Source organism: Protopterus annectens, chromosome 11.part0 (assembly GCF_019279795.1).
Source record: "Protopterus annectens isolate FY-2018-M chromosome 11.part0, PAN1.0, whole genome shotgun sequence".
In the NCBI taxonomy this organism is placed as follows: domain Eukaryota; kingdom Metazoa; phylum Chordata; order Ceratodontiformes; family Protopteridae; genus Protopterus; species Protopterus annectens.
Window position 1 is genome coordinate 181,437,930 of NC_056745.1, and position 12,500 is coordinate 181,450,429.

Here is a 12,500-nt window from a genome sequence, read left to right on the forward strand (position 1 = left end):
AATAAGGATACATGCAGCTACTTCTTATGTACCCCTCTTCTTCTTCTTCTTTCAGCTTTTCCCAGTTAGGAGATGCCACAGCAGATCACCTGTCTGCTCATGATTGGCAGTGGAGTTTTTACGGTGTCGAGTTGCCAGCCCAGCACCCAACTTTCCATAGAAGGCACACACACGCACTCACGCCTAGGGCCAATTTAGAGTGTCCAATTCACCTACAGCATGTCTTTGGGTTGTGGGAGGAAACCGGAGCACCCGGAGGAAACCCACGCGACCACAGGGAGGACATGCAGACTCCACACAGAAGGCACTCCAACCGAGGATCAAACTGGAAAACCTCTTGCTGTGAGGTGGCAATGCTAACTACTGTACAACTGTGGCTGCCCTTATTTCTTAGGTACCCCATATACATGTAATTTACGTCACTGTCCCATGATACTGTCAAATCAATGTGTATCACCTACTGCATACAAGACGTTAACTTCTTTATGCAGACAACTCATCTGGTAGAGGAACTTTTTAATGGCAAAACTGCAAAGAGTAGACTTTCACTGACAATTTAAAAGCAAAATATTTTCTATAGTAGTTCCCATTTGTGAAGTACAGTAATGTCCCCTAAGGTGGATGATACTGGAGTGACTTCCAGGACTTAAGAGATGCTTGGTCTATGGCCTCAGGCCAAACTACAATCCTGGACAATCCAGTATTCTTCATTACCATCCTGCTGCCCATGTATTATTGATCACTAATTACCATGGCAGTTTAGATATGACCTTTTACCACACAAGATACCCATGTCTAGGTACTGGATGACAATAGGCCAGATTGAATAAAGCCTACACTAAGTGTACACTGTTCTGAGTGAACAGACAACACAGACATAACCCACACCTTCTTCCTCCTAATTTTAGTTTTCCTGCTGATATTCTTACAGCTTTAAACATTGATAAGGATTCATAAAGGTTACCACAAAGTGCAGACTACATGTTCACTTAGTGTAATCTTTCTCAGTGACTAGAAAGCACAAAAAGCGTGATAAGAATTTTATTGAATACATACCATGTACACTTAGGTTCATAGGTTCATAGGGTCATACTAGGCTATCTGCCCTAGGGCATTTATAAGCCTAGCCAGAGTGTGTTTGGCTTTCGCCACCCATTTTAAATTAATTTTGCTATGCCCTTTTTCGAGGTTAGTATACTGTGCCTCTGTCTAACAGTGACACAGAAGTGATACCCGGGGTAAACCTATGATCTCCCATCCACTCATCAAGATTCCTCTTGAAGAGAGTCAATGAGGGACTCTGCCTAACCTGGACTGGGATTTTATTCCAGAGTGAAGGGAGTCTCTGGGTTATGAATCTGTCCCTCCAGCATGTCCTATTTATTTCAGTGCTAAGGTTCAAGTCTCTTGAGCACATAGCTCAATGGGATTTGGATTTTCTGAGGTGCAGCATGTCCATTAATTCCGGGTTGGACATGGCTTTATACGTCAGGCACAGATCGCCTCTGAGCAGGCGGTATGCCACTGAGTAGAGCTGGAGTTTCTTTAACCAGGCAGCATATGGCATCTGTTTGAGCCCTTTGATCCTCTTGGTGAGGTACTTTTGAGGTCTTTCCAGTTGCTACAGGTGTCTGGTAAGGTACATCCCAAAAGGGGCATTGTACTCAATTATGGGCCTGATGAGGGATGAGTAAAGAGGCACGATGACCTCCCCTGATCTAGATGTGAATCCCTTCCATGATTTGGGCTATATAAAATGTTTTTCTAACCACTTTGGCCACGTGGTTGTCAAATGAGAGATTGCTATCAACTTGGGTCCCCAGGTCCCTAATTACTTCTTCTGTACTTAATGGATTACCACCTATGTGGTAATTTGTGGGCACTTTGTTTTTGCCAAAGGGGATGACTATCCACTTTTTGGCGTTTAGCTTGAGGCCATGGCTCTGGCACCAGTTGTCTGTTTCTATGAGGCCCTTTTGGCGGATGCTTGTGTCGGCTGGAGAGTCTATTATGGTGCCCAGTTTGCAGTCATCTGCGAACTTGGTCAGCCACAGTCCTTCCGTGTTGGCCTGTACCTCTGAGAAATATATACCGAACAAGAGAGGTCCCAGGACTGAGCCTTGCGGGATGCCACTTGTAACTGGTTTGGAGTCTGACATGGCTCCAGCAATTCTAACCATGTGGGTTCTGTCCTTGAGCCAGTTTGCAACCCATCTAGTGACATAGGGATTTATATTTAAGCTGGTGAGCTTATCTATAATGCCCGAGTGGGGTATTGTATCGAAGGCTTTTGCGAGGTCCAGGTAGGCTGTGTGGACCACCTTCCCCTCATCAATGGCCTTGGTGACTGTTTCAAAGAAATTGACCAGGTTTAAGAGGCAGGATCTGCCCTTAACAAAGCCAAACTGGGTAGGATCCAGTGTCTGTAGGTCCCCAATATCTTTATTTATGAGGTCCTTGATGATCCTTTCCATAGCTTTGCACACCAAGCTAGTCAGGCTTATGGGGCGATAGTTTCCAGGATCTGTTGAGGCACCACCTTTGTGTAGAGGGACCACTGTTGCTGTACGCCACTCTTTGGGTACATATCCTGTAGTAAGACTGAGATTAAACAGTAGTTTTAGGTTTGGGTTTAGCTCTTCTTGGAGTTCATGTAGGATGCAGCTCGGGACACCATCTGGTCCCATTGATGCTGTGTTTTTTGCTTTGGAGAGGGCGGCTCTTACCTGAGCATCTGAGATGTCAGGGGGGCAGCACTCTGCTGGGATAGATATTTGCCCTTTTGGTGGGGAGGGGGAAGTTTGCGCTGAACCTGTCAGCTAGGATGTTGGCAATGTCTGTGGGTTCGGTGTATTTTTGTCATTTTGGACTAATTCTGAGCATATCTGGGAATTCCCACCCAGGTTCCTAACATAACTAAAGAAAGCCTTGTGATTATCCTTAGTGTCCTGTGCAATTTTTCTCTCGAAGCTGGCCTTAGACGATTTTATGAGTGCCCGTAGTTTTTTGCTAATACTGATCAGAGATGCCTTCCCTTTTTGGGATTTTGCTCTATCATGCAGTAGCTTCCTCCTTCTATTGTATAGTTTGTTTATGGCTGGGGTCCACCAGACAGGATGTCTGCCTTTGGAGGATTGGGTCTTGGTTTTATTTGGGATTGCATGATCCATGCATTCCTGAAGGTGTTCATAGAATGCATTTATAAAGGATTCTGCAGTCTGGGCCATATTTTCCACAGGCCCGGGGACTTTGAAGGATTCCACCTCGGTTTTGAGGAGTGTGAAATTTGCTTTAGAGAAGTTTTTCACTGTGGTTTTCTGGGCAGGGAGTGGGGTCGGGATGTGAATATCCCGTGAGATTAGTTTATGGTCTGATCTTACCAGTGAGGGATACACTTCTGGTCTGGAACATAGAGTCCCCATGTTGGTGATGATCAGGTCCAGTATGTTTTCCCCTCTTTTGGGAGTGGTAACAAGTTGTTCCATAGCATTTGAGTTTATAAATTCTAGGAACCTTTGGGCTAGGGTGTTGGAGCTAGAGTAATGCTCCCAGTCTATGTTTGGGTAGTTGAAGTCACCCAATATAATGGTGTTTGGAGAGACCTTCGTATTTTCCAGTGTTCTCAGGAAGGCCGAGTGGGGTTCCTGGGTTTGGGAGGGTGGTCTGTAGCAGGCTATAAACTGGAAGGCAGTTTTACCCACTGTTAGTTGCACATGGATAGTCTCTGATGCTTCGTGCTGTGCCACCAACCTGGAGGTGTGGGTATCTTTGACGAATATTGATACTCCCCCTCCTTTTGTGGTTCGGTCCAAGTTTTGGGGCCAAAAAGCATGGTATGAGGTATAACCTGGTAGTGGTGGGGTGCTCTCAGGAGCCTTGAATCAGGTTTCTGTTACTGCACAGATATCGATGTTCTCCATGCTAAGGAGAGTTTCGAGTGCGTGCATCTTGAGGTTTAGACTTCTGGTGTTGAGTAGCATTACTCTTAGTTTCTTATCCCTTGTGATACCTATGGAGGTGGGTTTGTCTTTTTGAGCCTTGCCTAAAAAAGGCACTATGAGGGTAGCAAGAGCCTTTGCCAATATCTGAAAGCCCAGGGGTGACAGGTGCAAGCCGTCCCTAGCGAAGCATCGTGGCTTGTTGAGCATGTCATCCCAGGCTGACAGACATTAGATCCCCTTTGAATGACACCAATACTTAAGCCAATTGTTGAAATTGATCATCTTGTCTTCATACTGTGGCATCATTCTTGGTGAGGGTAAGATGCTACTCAAGGTCAAGGTCATACCAGCCTGGGCTACATGCTCAGAGAGCTCCTCTATGTCTCTTTTCATGTAGTCCAGTTAGGTACGTCTCAGGTCATTCACACCAGCATGGACAATGACTGTGTTATATTTGTACTTGCCTTGGAGTGACCTGAGTGCTTGTGTTATGTGGTGGATCCTAGCGCCCGACAGGCAGCTCACCGTGACCTTCTCCTTGTTTAGCCTGGTGAGCGGGACGTCAGTGTGCCTGACGATAGAGTCACCTATTACAGGTGTATCAGGTGTGTTGTTTAGCCTTAAGGGCTGTGACTGTTCGGCACACTGGCTTTGTGAGCTATGTGTTGCACGTCTTTTGTTTTGGGGTTGTGGTTGCTTGGGTGTCTGCTTTGGAGGTCTCTGCTGCTTAGGCAGATTTTTATTTAGAGCCTCCGAGTATGTTTTTGTGTGTTTATGTGTTTGGTTTGCTGTCGTGGTAGGTCTATGTGAGACTGGAATTGTAGTGAGTGTGGTTTCCTTCTCCTCCTGACTGGTTACGCCAGTACTGAGTTGAGAGAGCTTAGCCTCCAGTTTGGCTATATGGTTGCATCTCTCATATGTGTTGGAATTTGTTGGGAGGAGGAGAGGGTTGTCTGTGTACAGGAGGCAGTTGTAACATTGCCTCAAGATTCCCAGATTCTCCAGCTGGACCGGAGAGGAGATTGACAACTGACCTTTGGACATGCTAGAATAGTATTGGGAATTCCTTTATAATTGAAAAAAAGGGCCAATGGGGAACAAGGTACACAAGGGGAGTTTGTGAGGGTGTAGTGCTTTTAATTTTTTAGTGCTGACTTATATAATTGCTTTAGTGAGCAAGTGCCAGGTAACTTAAATGCAATGTGTTACAGGTAACTTAAATGCAAAAACGACAAACAGTAACTTTCTTTCAAGTGAAACAAGGAAATAAGTACAGTAAACAATGCAGATATCACTAGGGATCCACAGAAGCGCTGAAAAGCCACATTTTAGGTGGAATTAGCGTTTCAGGGAAATAACAAGCAAACAAACAACAAGCATACAAACAAAGCTAGATTCAGCAGGCCAGGATCTAGTCTATGCTACAGCAAACAAGGTGTACCAATTTCAGTAAGAAACAGTTCAAATATGCAGGCACTATAAGCCTTTAACCAGAAATTCCCAGCTCAGAAGGGCAGAGTCCAGCCTCTCCTCCCACAAGAGTGCAGACCACGAACCTTCTTAATGTAAAATAACTGGCCTGAAGCCCAAGTGCTTAAACCAGAACTAATACACTTTTAGAATAACAGACACTGAGCCCTCAATCAGCAGTTCCCAACTTAGAAGGATGTAAGCTACCTGTACTGCCACCACAGTGCAGGCCACAAACCTTCCTAATGTAAATCAACTGGTCTGAAGCCCAAGTGCTTAATCCAAAAGACTTAGAATGATAGCTACACTTTAATCAAGTTACTACCAAGCAGTAATAAATACAATTGAATACTTTAAAGAATACCTGGATTAGTGCTCAAGTTATACAAACAAAGCTAGATTCAGCAGGCCTGGATCTAGTCTATGCTACCTGTTCTGCCACTACAGTGCAGACCACAAACCTTCTTAATGTAAAACAACTGGTCTGAAGCCCAAGTGCTTAAACTAAAAGGCTTAGAATGAGTTACACCAAGCAGTAATAAATACAATTGAGTACTTTTACGATGACACAAAAGCAAAATAAAGTAGGAAGAAACACAAATACAGTAAAAGCAGATAATATTTTTTTTTTTTTTTTTTTTTTTTTTTAAGTGGAAAGAGAGAAAGGAAAGAGAGAAAGGAGTAGCAGAAACTAAGCTTATTGGCCTTCTCAAATGTTCTCCCTGTACTGGGTAGAATGAGGTAATGACACTAGACCGGGAGGAGGGTCCCAGATCAAATTTACACTACGGGCAGGCAACTGCAAAGCCACCAACTATAAGCCTTTAACCAGAAATTCCCAGCTCAGAAGGGCAGAGTCCAGCCTCTCCTCCCACAAGAGTGCAAACCACGAACCCTCTTAATGTAAAATAACTGGCCTGAAGCCCAAGTGCTTAAACCAGAATTAATACACTTTTAGAATAACAGACACCGAGCCTTCAATCAGCAGTTACCAACTTAGAAGGATGTAAGCTACCTGTTCTGCCACTACAGTGCAGACCACAAACCTTCTTAATGTAAAACAACTGGTCTGAAGCCCAAGTGCTTAAACTAAAAGGCTTAGAATGAGTTGCACCAAGCAGTAATAAATACAATTGAGTACTTTTAAGATGACGCAAAAGCAAAATAAAGTAGGAAGAAACACAAATACAGTAAAAGCAGATACATTTTTTTTAAGTGGAAAGAGAGAAAGGAAAGAGAGAAAGGAGTAGCAGAAACTAAGCTGATTGGCCTTCTCAAATGTTCTCCCTGTACTGGGTAGAATGAGGTAATGACACTAGACTGGGAGGAGGGTCCCAGATCAAATTTACACTAGGGGCAGGCAACTGCAAAGCCACCAACTATAAGCCTTTAACCAGAAATTCCCAGCTCAGAAGGGCAGAGTCCAGCCTCTCCTCCCACAAGAGTGCAGACCATGAACCCTCTTAATGTAAAATAACTTGCCTGAAGCCCAAGTGCTTAAACCAGAATTAATACACTTTTAGAATAACAGACACTGAGCCCTCAATCAGCAGTTCCCAACTTAGAAGGATGTAAGCTACCTGTTCTGCCACTACAGTGCAGACCACAAACCTTCTTAATGTAAAACAACTGGTCTGAAGCCCAAGTGCTTAAACTAAAAGGCTTAGAATGAGTTACACCAAGCAGTAATAAATACAATTGAGTACTTTTAAGATGATGCAAAAGCAAAATAAAGTAGGAAGAAACACAAATACAGTAAAAGCAGATACATTTTTTTTAAGTGGAAAGAGAGAAAGGAAAGAGAGAAAGGAGTAGCAGAAACTAAGCTGATTGGCCTTCTCAAATGTTCTCCCTGTACTGGGTAGAATGAGGTAATGACACTAGACTGGGAGGAGGGTCCCAGATCAAATTTACACTAGGGGCAGGCAACTGCAAAGCCACCAACTATAAGCCTTTAACCAGAAATTCCCAGCTCAGAAGGGCAGAGTCCAGCCTCTCCTCCCACAAGAGTGCAGACCACGAACCCTCTTAATGTAAAATAACTTGCTTGAAGCCCATGTGCTTAAACCAGAATTAATACACTTTTAGAATAACAGACACTGAGCCCTCAATCAGCAGTTCCCAACTTAGAAGGATGTAAGCTACCTGTTCTGCCACTACAGTGCAGACCACAAACCTTCTTAATGTAAAACAACTGGTCTGAAGCCCAAGTGCTTAAACTAAAAGGCTTAGAATGAGTTACACCAAGCAGTAATAAATACAATTGAGTACTTTTAAGATGATGCAAAAGCAAAATAAAGTAGGAAGAAACACAAATACAGTAAAAGCAGATACATTTTTTAAGTGGAAAGAGAGAAAGGAAAGAGAGAAAGGAGTAGCAGAAACTAAGCTGATTGGCCTTCTCAAATGTTCTCCCTGTACTGGGTAGAATGAAGTAATGACACTAGACTGGGAGGAGGGTCCCAGATCAAATTTACCCTAGGGGCAGGCAACTGCAAAGCCACCAACTATAAGCCTTTAACCAGAAATTCCCAGCTCAGAAGGGCAGAGTCCAGCCTCTCCTCCCACAAGAGTGCAGACCACGAACCCTCTTAATGTAAAATAACTGGCCTGAAGCCCAAGTGCTTAAACCAGAATTAATACACTTTTAGAATAACAGACACTGAGCCCTCAATCAGCAGTTCCCAACTTAGAAAGATGTAAGCTACCTGTTCTGCCACTACAATGCAGACCACAAACCTTCTTAATGTAAAACAACTGGTCTGAAGCCCAAGTGCTTAAACTAAAAGGCTTAGAATGAGTTACACCAAGCAGTAATAAATACAATTGAGTACTTTTATGATGACGCAAAAGCAAAATAAAGTAGGAAGAAACACAAATACAGTAAAAGCAGATAACATTTTTTTTTTTTTAAGTGGAAAGAGAGAAAGGAAAGAGAGAAAGGAGTAGCAGAAACTAAGCTTATTGGCCTTCTCAAATGTTCTCCCTGTACTGGGTAGAATGAGGTAATGACACTAGACCGGGAGGAGGGTCCCAGATCAAATTTACACTAGGGGCAGGCAACTGCAAAGCCACCAACTATAAGCCTTTAACCAGAAATTCCCAGCTCAGAAGGGCAGAGTCCAGCCTCTCCTCCCACAAGAGTGCAAACCACGCACCCTCTTAATGTAAAATAACTGGCCTGAAGCCCAAGTGCTTAAACCAGAATTAATACACTTTTAGTATAACAGACACCGAGCCTTCAATCAGCAGTTACCAACTTAGAAGGATGTAAGCTACCTGTTCTGCCACTCCAGTGCAGACCACAAACCTTCTTAATGTAAAACAACTGGTCTGAAGCCCAAGTGCTTAAACTAAAAGGCTTAGAATGAGTTGCACCAAGCAGTAATAAATACAATTGAGTACTTTTAAGATGACGCAAAAGCAAAATAAAGTAGGAAGAAACACAAATACAGTAAAAGCAGATACATTTTTTTTAAGTGGAAAGAGAGAAAGGAAAGAGAGAAAGGAGTAGCAGAAACTAAGCTGATTGGCCTTCTCAAATGTTCTCCCTGTACTGGGTAGAATGAGGTAATAACACTAGACTGGGAGGAGGGTCCCAGATCAAATTTACACTAGGGGCAGGCAACTGCAAAGCCACCAACTATAAGCCTTTAACCAGAAATTCCCAGCTCAGAAGGGCATAGTCCAGCCTCTCCTCCCACAAGAGTGCAGACCACGAACCCTCTTAATGTAAAATAACTGGCCTGAAGCCCAAGTGCTTAAACCAGAATTAATACACTTTTAGAATAACAGACACTGAGCCCTCAATCAGCAGTTCCCAACTTAGAAGGATGTAAGCTACCTGTTCTGCCACTACAGTGCAGACCACAAACCTTCTTAATGTAAAACAACTGGTCTGAAGCCCAAGTGCTTAAACTAAAAGGCTTAGAATGAGTTACACCAAGCAGTAATAAATACAATTGAGTACTTTTAAGATGACGCAAAAGCAAAATAAAGCAGGAAGAAACACAAATACAGTAAAAGCAGATACATTTTTTTAAGTGGAAAGAGAGAAAGGAAAGAGAGAAAGGAGTAGCAGAAACTAAGCTGATTGGCCTTCTCAAATGTTCTCCCTGTACTGGGTAGAATGAGATAATGACACTAGACTGGGAGGAGGGTCTCAGATCACATTTACACTAGGGGCAGGCAACTGCAAAGCCACCAACTATAAAAACACTATACCAACAGGCAGGGAGGGTGGGAAACAAACTGCAGAAATGTTTCTCACAGCTGAAAAGCAGCAGTGAGCCTTTAAATGAAAGTTTTAAACAGCTAAAGGAGCCTCTAGAAAAAAGAGTTTAACTTCAACAAGTTATCAGAAACAAACAACCCAACAGATGCTTAATAAAAGTGGACAATTTCCAGTTAATACCTCACACACAGTGAAACTAGCTAGAAAAATACACAGTACACAAAGTGCTATAAATAACAAAGAAATAAAGAACAAAATAAACAAAAAACAGGATACTTAATGTTATATATTATAGCTCCGAGTTTCCTCAGTGTCCTTCCTTCGATCAGTTCAGTGTGAAATGGCCGGCTAACTGCTCTTGTGAGCCATTTTAAGCCTAGCCAATCATCCCTTGTGAGACTCAAACCCTGCACCTTGTATTGAATCTGGCCCAATGTTTACTTGCACTTTGTTATCATCATTTATTTAAGCTCTGAGGTTGTCATTAGGCATTTGTCTACATTTTGTAGACCCCAGGTTCTAACAATCCCTTTAAATATATTCAGTTATAGCAGACAAATTCCTCTTATTCATATTCAAAAAATAAAAGAACGGAAACAAATATATTTATATTGTAAATGTTGTGTTATCCAGCACAAAACTTATATAATTAATCGTTTTATATTATAAGCACTATTCATATGTAAGTCAAAGAAATACACACAAACATTTTTTTAAGACAATCAAATGAAATGCAACAAAACTATAGTGTACTATGGCTGAAAAAAGTTGTTCATCATGCAAATTTCTAAGCTCAGAAACTGGTATTAGTCATTTGTCTTTATTTTGTCATTATCCCCAGGATCTAACAATTCTTTTAAATATCTTCAGTTATAGCAGCAGAACTCCCCATATTCAAACTGAAAATATAAAATATAAAAAACTGAATCAAATCTATTTGTATTGTAAACACTGTGTTATCCAGCACAAAACTTCATATAATTAGTTGTTTTATATTATAGGCACCTTTCATATGCAAGTCATTTGTCAAAGAAAGACATGCAAGCTTTTTTTTAACGATCAAATGAACACAACAAAACTGTAGTGTACTATGACTGAAAAAGTTATTCACCATGCACATCTCTATAAAATAAGTAGAACTGCATGTATAGAAATATTCTGTCATTGGGAAGTGCAATAAGAGAAATAAGTCATTTTACATGCTTCTTAAACAATAGTGAATAACAGTTTCTGCTATGAATCACCAAACTCCACAATCCTGAACATCAGAAGTGGCAAAAAAAAAAAAAATGTTCGAAACACAGAAGTTAAAAAAAAATTAACTTTCAAAATTTTTAAATATTATTTGCAGATAGGCAAGCCCCCCCGCATGCACCCCACAATTCATATATACCAACTCCATTGTTGCACCAACCCAAAGAAGGGAGAAATCTCTCAAAAGAAGAGAATCATTGCTAGTGCACCCTTAGAAACTGCACCAGCAATAATTTCCTTTGGAAAACAGTGAACAACACTATGCCTTTGGCATTTTTTTCCTTTGGACAACTGACATTCGAGGTATTTCACTTTGACCACTTGTGCAGGAGCAGAATGACAAAAACAAAATGTGATATCAAATAACTCTGAATGTGAAAGTGGTGGTTATGAGTTTATCTGCAACCAAAGTGGCATTTTTATGTATATGCACTACATTTCTACTTTAGACAGGCAAGAAATATAAAAATAAATAAATAAATAACTAAAATCTATAGTCTCATAGTTTTCAGCTTTTACCTAACCTAGAAAATTAATCTCCATACTGGAAGTTCACAAATTTGAAAACTAAACAATGGTTTTAACATCATCATGAGCATCAACCCCCCACCCCACCCCCCGGTTCTACATTTTACTACATAGGCTAGGATGCTGTATCCCAAAAAAAAGAAAATGGATAGCCAGGAGTCCAAACAACTGAATGTATAAATAAATTTAATCCAAAGTTAAGTGCTTTCTTCCCTGTACAGATAAGGGACTTGCTCAGAACAAATGTTAAAAATCAATACATTTGTCTACACATAACCCAGCCTTTTATAATAAACACTTATTAACACATAATTAAATCTTAAAGAAACCTCATGAATTAATTTTTAAAAAGCAATATTAACCAAATACAAACAATAAAAAGATGAAAAAATGTTATACACCATAATCTACATACATTAATACAATAATTCATGAACTTTAAAAATAATCATTAATATTAATATTAACCTAATGTGTGTTTCAATTTTAATATACTTGATATGGAAATTGCTTAATTGATTCCTGGGAAATTGGCTGCATTCAATCGAAGTTGCCATCTCAACTCACAGATGTCCAAATGGGCATCCAAAACCCTTCCTTGTGAGTCCTTGGGCACCTGTTGTATTACTAAAAACTTAAAACTATGGTCATTATATTCTTGAATATGTCGGGCCAGTGCATTTGCTTTCTTCCCTGTACAGATAAGGGACTTGCTTAGAACAAATGTTAAAACTCAATACATTTGTCTACACATAACCCAGCCTTTTATAATAAACACTTATTAACACATAATTAAATCTTAAAGAAACCTCATGAATTAATTTTTAAAAAGCAATATTAACCAAATACAAACAATAAAAAGATGAAAAAATGTAATACACCATAATCTACATACATTAATACAATAATTCATGAACTTTAAAAATAATCATTAATTTTAATATTAACCTAATTTGTGTTTCAGTTTTAATATGCTTGATATGGAAATTGCTTAATTGATTCCTGGGAAATTGGCTGCATTCAATCGAAGTTGCTATCTCAACTCACAGATGTCCAAATGGGCATCCAAAACC